The sequence below is a fragment of the Rhinopithecus roxellana genome, chromosome 10, assembly GCF_007565055.1.
Source record: "Rhinopithecus roxellana isolate Shanxi Qingling chromosome 10, ASM756505v1, whole genome shotgun sequence".
Taxonomy (NCBI): Eukaryota; Metazoa; Chordata; class Mammalia; order Primates; family Cercopithecidae; genus Rhinopithecus; species Rhinopithecus roxellana.
The window spans coordinates 61,539,234-61,546,836 of record NC_044558.1 but is presented as its reverse complement, the minus strand read 5'-3'; positions in this window follow the sequence as shown (position 1 = coordinate 61,546,836).

Sequence of the window (7,603 nt, the reverse complement as noted above, 5' to 3'; positions counted from 1 at the left end):
GGCTGGCAACCTCTTCCGGTTCGTCTTGGCAACGTGTGTGAAGGGGGCGTGGCCATTTTACCGAAGCTTTAAATATTTTACTAATAGCGGAAAGTAAAGGCTTTCCTAGTTGGGACAGCATATAGGGAAACGTTATGGATTATAGGTACCGAGGAGGTAGCCTGGCTTGAGGGGGCAGTTAAAGGGAAAGGCGAGACTTAGGGCGAGACCGAGCGGGCTTAATTTGAGGCGACGCGGGAAGGGCGGGACCGCGGACTGGATTTCGACTTCCAAATTCACGCGAGGTATAGGAGTCTGAGGGTTGCACAGGACGTTATGCATTGTTTGACTCCTCCAGCGCCTTTACAGAAACTTCTCTCAGGCTCGCCTGCTAGCACTAGTCGGGGAGATAATGTAACCAGGGAGATGTGGCGGACAGAAAGTGCAGGGAGTCTCTGAGGAGCGGATGGATGATCTTGGGTCGCTTTACTAAGCAGAAAAAGACCCTGCCAGAAGGAGTGGTGTCCGCTTGGTCCCGTCAGCCGGACCCACCTGGACGGCTGGGGCCACCTGTGGTCGCCGGGAGGTAAGAGAGAAAACCAATGAAGCACCTTCAGAGGAGAGTGCCTTGGAAGGAATCTTGGGATGGGAGAACGAGCCTGTCGGAAAAATTGGGAATTTGGGGCTGTCAGAGATGCCCTGGAAAACTAGAAAGACTGTTCTCTAAAAGAGGAGTTCTATTTGTTTTATGCTCCCTTTGCGAGGTACTCAAGTGTAGCAGTTATAGAGAGACATACTTCAGCTCGGAATAAGATTCAGTTCCAAAGCTGCCCATCAGAAGTGTCAAGCACACATCACATGGACATTGCCAGAGAATTCAAGTATCCCAAATGAGAGACTGGCCCTTTTGGCCCTGACAGTATACGATAGTCCTCTGCTTCAAGAGTACCCACCTCATTTACTGTTCTGTGGACTTGCTTAATGAGTACGTGCTTAAAATTTTAACTCTCATGAAAGATTGTGAGTTTTATTCTTTAACAGGCACTTGATTAAATATGTTATGTAAACTTGTGAAAATATCAGAAAACCAATGAATTTTTTTTTTTTTTTGAGACAGAGTCTCGCTCCATAGCCCAGGCTGGAGTGCAGTGGCACAATCTCGGCTCGCCGCAAGCTCCGCCTCCCGGGTCTCCGTTCAAGCAGTTCTCCTGCCTCAGCCTCCCAGGTAGCTAGGATTACAGGCACGCGCTACCATGCTCAGCTAATTTTTGTGTTTTTTTGTAGAGACAGGTTTTTACCATGTTGGCCAGCCTGGTCTTGAACTCCTGACCTCGTGATCAGCCTGCCTCGGCCTCCCAAAGTGCTGGTATTACAGGTGTGATCCACAGCACCCGGCCTGAAATAATTAATATTAATATTATTAAATATATATGAAATGATAACTATTAAAAACATACAGAGGAAAAGACAGTTGAAGGAAATGCACCAGAATGTTCACATATGTCCAAGTGTTAGTAGTAGTAATTTTTTAAAAAATTATTTTCCAACTTTTTTATACATGGTTTTTAAATTTTGTTTTTTTGAGACAGAGCCTTCCTCTGTTGCCCAGGCTGGAGTGCAGTGGCACGATCTCGGCTCACTGCAACTTACACTTCCTGGGTTCAAGTGATTCTCCTGCCTCAGCCTCCCGAGTAGCTGGATTGCAGGCATGTGCCACCATGTCTGGATACTTTTTGTGTTTTTAGAGACGGGGTTTCACTATGTTGGCCAGGGTGGTCTCAAACTCCTGACCTCAAATGTTCCACCCGCCTCAGCCTCCAAAAGTGCTGGGATTACAGGCGTGAGCTATTGCGCCCAGCCATATTTTACAATGAAAAAAAAATAGGTTCTACACAACTTATTTTTATTGGTTGATTGATTTTGAGGCAGAGTCTCGCTCTGTCACTCAGGCTGGAGTACAGTGGTACAGTCTTGGCTCACTGAAACCTCCACCTCCTGGGTTCAATTGATTCTCCTGCCTCAGCCTTACAAGTAGCTGGGATTACAGGTGCCCACCGTCACGCCTGGCTAATTTTTGTATTTTTAGTAGAGACGGGGTTTTGCCATGTTGGCCAGGCTCATCTTGAACTCCTGGCCTCAAATGATCCACCCGCCTCAGCCTCCCAAAGTGCTGGATTACAGGCGTGAGCCACTGCACTGAGCCACAACTTCTTGAGTGAGAAACGAGAAAGGAAAACTCTTGGCTTCCAGCTGCCTGAGGTAATTCCTTCCCCCAAGGTGTCACGAGGGAAAGGAGGTGGTCACCATCATCTCCTTTTTGGTGCCTGGAAACTCAAACTTCCCCTCTGGTCCTCAATCCTCCCTACTACTGGAGAAAAAGAAACCTGGGCACCCTTGTGGTATGGATGCAGCGATTTCTAAAGGGCAGCTTTCTGCTCAAGATTGTGAGTTTTCTGTTTACACAGTGTGGTGGACTATACTAGCTATAGTTAGTTGTATATAGTATAGTATCTATACTAGATGAAAATTCTCAGGATGGTCTTCTATGAAGAGGTGATGACTGAGCTGAGATTTGATAGTCGATAGGAAACCAGTCATGCAATCAGGTGGGGTACACTGACACCATCAGAGGGGATAGCTGTGGTTCCAAAACTGGAATTAGTTTGGTGAGTTTGAGGAACAGGAGGGAGCCCGGTGTGGCTGGAGCAGGGCGATCAGTAAAAAGAGGGAAAGAGTTGAGAACAGAGAAGTCATCAGAGGGCAGCCCATGCTAGCCCATGTAGTTCTCAGTATGGATTTTGGTCTTTATTCTTAGTTCACTGCAAAGCTCTTAAAGGATCACAAGCAAGGGCATCCTATGATATGATTTAAGTTTGAAAATGATCCCTCTGGCTGCTTGTGAAGAATAGATTGCAGGGGGCAAAAGAGGAAGCAGAGAGATCAGGTAAAAGGGTATTGCAGAGATCTAGGTGAGAGGTAAACCCAGGTGGGCATGTGGGGGTGGTGAAGATGGACAGGAACTGTGACCGTGTTACATTTTGGAAATAAAACCCCAAGGAGTTGCTGATGGACTGGATATGGGATATGAGGGAAAAGGAAGAATCAAGGATGGAACTGAGATTTTTGACCTAAGAACCTGGGTGGATGGTAGACCCCCCTGCTTCAGAATATATCCAGAATGTGACCCTATCTTAGCAGTTTTCCGTGGTCTGCTGGTCCAACTCCCCATTATCCATTATCTGTTACCTGGAATATAGCAAGAGTTCCCTAACTAGTCTCCCAGCTTTCATCCTTACTGCCCTTCTTTAGTTTATTCACAGCAGCTAGGGTATTCCTATTACACTGGCAATCTACTCTCATCCTGCTTCTGTTCAAAGTCCTCCATCTTCCTCAGGATAAAAGCTCATGGCCCAGCCACTGTTGCTTCTCTGGCTTCACCTCCTGCTCTTCTCACTTGCTCTTTCAAAAATTTCAGTCCTTATCCCCTGCGCACTGTACCTCTTCTTGGCTTTCTCCTTAGCCCTTCTCCTTAGCCCTTATTATCTTCTAATGTATGATGTAGTTTACTTATTTTTTTCTGTTTACTGTAAGTTTTCCAGTAGTGGAATGTAAGCTTTAGGAAGGCAGGGTTTTTGTCTCTTTTGTTCACTGCTATAGTAGGTGCTTAATAAATATTTATTCAATAAGTATCTTACGTAAATTGACTGCAGAGGAGAAGTCTGTGGGAGGAACAGGTTTGTACAGGGGCAGAAACAAAAAGTTCTGTTTTAGACATGTTAAGTTTGAGGTGCCTGTAAGGCATCTTGGTGGTGCTGTAGAGTAGAGGGGTGGGCACATTAGTTGGGTCAGGAAAGAGGCCTGGACTGGCGATATCCACTGGGGAATCATCATCAGGAAGATCTGGATGTGGATGCGTAGGGGGAGATTGTGGATAAGAGAATGAGGAGGGCCCAAGACCATTTCTTGGGGCATGCCAACATTTAGGGCAAGGCAGAGGAAGAGGGGCAAGAAAATAAACCAAAAGAAGAACGTGGATAAAGAGAAAAGCTAGCAATGGCACCCATCATCCAGCTTCCAGTTAACTCTCCCTGGCTCTAGAACAGTGGTCCCCAAGCATTTTAGTGCAGGGACTGGTTTTGTGGAAGACAATTTTTCCACAGATGGGGTGTTGGGGAACATGGTTTCAGGATGAAACTATTCCATCTCAGATCATCAGGCATTAGATTCTCATAAGGAGCGTGTGACCTAGATCACTCGCGTGTGCAGTTCACAATAGGGTTCTCCCTCCTATGAGAATCTAATGCCACCGCTAATCTGACAGGCGGCGGAGCACAGAGCTCAGGTGGTAATGCTCACTTGCCTGCTGCTCACCTCTTGCTGTGCAGCCCAGTTCCTAACAGGCCACAGACTAGTACATGTTGGGGACCCCTGCTCTAGAGTAGTCTTTCGTAGTCACGCACTCTTTCCCCGGGGTTGATGTGGTTTACAATGGAGGCCACGTTCAGGTTCCTTCTGGATCTTTGCTCAGGGCCCCAGGCTCCATCTTCTGGGGGATTAGAACACAGTGGTTAAGAACATAGGCTCTGGCCGGGCGCGGTGACTCACGCCTGTAATCCCAGCACTTTGGGAGGCCGAGACGGGCGGATCACGAGATCAGGGGATCTAGACCATCCTGGCTAACACGGTGAAACCCCGTCTCTACTAAAAAAATACAAAAAATTAGCCAGGCGTGGTGGCGAGTGCCTGTAGTCCCAGCTACTTGGGAGGCTGAGGTGGGAGAATGGCATGAACCCAGGAGGCAGAGCTTGCAGTGAGCTGAGATCGCACTACTGCACTCCACCCTGGGCAACAGAGCAAGACTCTGTCTTAAAAAAAAAAAGAAAAAAAAAAAGAACATAGGCTCTGGCCAGGCCTGGGATCTCACTCACGCCTGTAATCCCAGCACTGTGGGAGGCCGAGGCGGGCAGATCACTTGACCTCAGGAGTTCGAGACCAGGCTGGGCAACATGGCGAAACCCCTTCTCTACTAAAAATACAAAAATTAGCCAAGTGTGGTGACACACACCTGTAGTTCCAGCTATTTGGGAGGCTGAGGTAGGAGGACCTCTTGAGCCTGTAGAGGTCAAGGCTACAGTGAGCCATGATCGCACCACTACACTCCAGCCTGGGTGACAGAGTGAGACCCTGTCTCAAAAAAAAAAAAAAAAAAAAAAAAAAACCTCCAAAAATATAGGCTCTGTGAGTATGTAGAACTAAACAGTCAAAAACAACATAGGCTCTGGAGTCATAGTACGTGGTTTGAAACTGCCTCTATCACCTATCGGCTTATGACTTTGAGCAAGTTACATTATTGTGCCTCAGTTTCATCATCTGTGGGGAAATAATAGTCCCCACTTCATTAGGATGGTTGTGAGGAGTAAATCACTTACTACTGAAACAAATAGGTGGTGTATAGCAAGTGTTCAAAAAATGTTAGCTGTTGTTACTGCTCTTAGGGCTTAGGTCTGAGTGCCTCCTGCCAGGTGGTCTGACTCTAGGACCCAGACTTTGATAGCACAGCCCCTTCCCACTCTTGTCCGCTAGAGCAGGACTAGTTGCTCTCTTACCTAGGGCTGCTACCTCCTGGGACCCAGTCAGAGGACATAGGATCTTGCTGCTGTTGGCTCAAGTATTTTATCTTCCTAGGGAGTCAAATCAAATAAAGCTGTTGACCAATACTAAGTTACCTTGGGATTCGCAATGCAATTTAAGTCAGCATACACTGAACTTGAGATCTGTATACTGTGTTTTTTGTTTGTTTAAGGGAAGAGAAACTATCTGCAAAGGAAGATTCTCAAACACAGATTGAAACCCTCTGAGATATCGACCCCTAGGTTAGAAAATCACAGATAAAACTGTATGAAACCTCCAGCTTCTGTAACATGATAAAATGAACACATTTTACTCCAAAGGCCAGAATCATGCTTACTGAAGAAATCTGGATTATTCTCATTAATTAGGTGTGTTACAAGGATGGCCCCTATGACTCTTTTTATTTAATTTTCCTTTGGAAGTACTGGCCTACGTAATTAAAGAAGAGAAAAGAAATGAGATATAAAAAGTAGAAGAGTTAAAATATTTATGATATGATAGCCTACATGAAAAATCCAAGGATATCAACTGAAAAACTAATACAAATAAGATATTTTAGGAAAATGGGTAGAAATGAGTATTTTTTTAAAACTGCCTGTTTGACAATATAAGAGAATAGATTGTATTGTTTGCAACAGCAACAACACAGTAAACCAAGCGCAATAAATGTGCTAGATCTAGGTACCTGCATTAATCTGTTTTCACGCTGCTATAAAGATAATACCAGAGACTGGTAATTTATAAAGGAAAGAGGTTTAATTGACTCACTGCTCCTCATGGCTGGGGAGGCCTCAGGAAACTTACATTCATGGCAGAAGGGGAGGGGAAGCAGGCAACTTCTTCACAAGGTGAAAAGAGAGATTGAGTGTGAAGGAGGAACATTTACATAACCATCAGACCTCATGAAAAGTCACTATTATGAGAACAGCATGGGGGAAACTGCCCCCTTGATCCAATCACCTCTCACCAGGTCCCTCCCTGTGCATGTGGGGATTATGGGGATTACCATTCAAGATGAGATTTGGGTGGGGACACAGAGCCACACCATATCAGTACCCAAAACTAAAATGCCACCAAAGGAAGTCTGAATAAATGGGAAGGCATATTCTATTTTTGGGTGGAAAGACTCACTATTATAAAGATGTCAGCTCTCCATAAATTAATCCATAAATTTAACACAGATCTAATAAAAATACCAACAGAGTACACAACCTGAATATAAATTCGTATGGAAATTTTTGCATCAGGGATAACCATGTTGCTTCAGTAGCATCCCCAGAATGAAAAACAACCAACCAAAACGAAACAGAAAGAATAGCCATGAGAACATTTTGAAAAGTAAGGTTAATGAGAGGAGAAGCGCTATACCACATATTAAAACAATAGTTAAAATAGTAAAATCCAGATAATACTAGCACACACATAAGCATTTTGATCAAGAGAATATAATAGGCTGGGGGTGGTGGTTCATGCCTGTAATCCCAGCACCGTGGGAGGTTGAGTTGGGCAGATAACCTGAGGGCAGGAGTTCGAGACCAGCCTGGACAACATGATGAAACCCTGTGCCTACTAAAAATACAAAAATTAGCCTGGCATGGTGGTGTGCACCTGTAATCCCAGCTACTCAGAAGGCTGAGGCAGGATAATCACTTGAACCTGGGAGGTGGAGGTTGCAGTGCCTCCACCCTGCGTGATTGACTGAGACTCCATTTCAAAAATAAATAAATAAATAAAAAATAACATAATAGTCCAGAAATAGACTTCAGGCATTAAAAAGTTTAGTAATGATAAAGATGGCATTGTCTGTCAGTAGGGAAAAATGGATGATACAGTAAGTAGCAATGAGACAATTGTGTAGTCACCTGGAGAAAAATAATGTGGTATCTCTTTTCAGTTCTTTTTTTTTTTTTTTTTTTTTGAGGCGGAGTCTTGCTCTGTCGCCCAGGCTGGAGTGCAGTGCCGCAATCTCAGCTCACTGCAAGCTCCGCCTCCC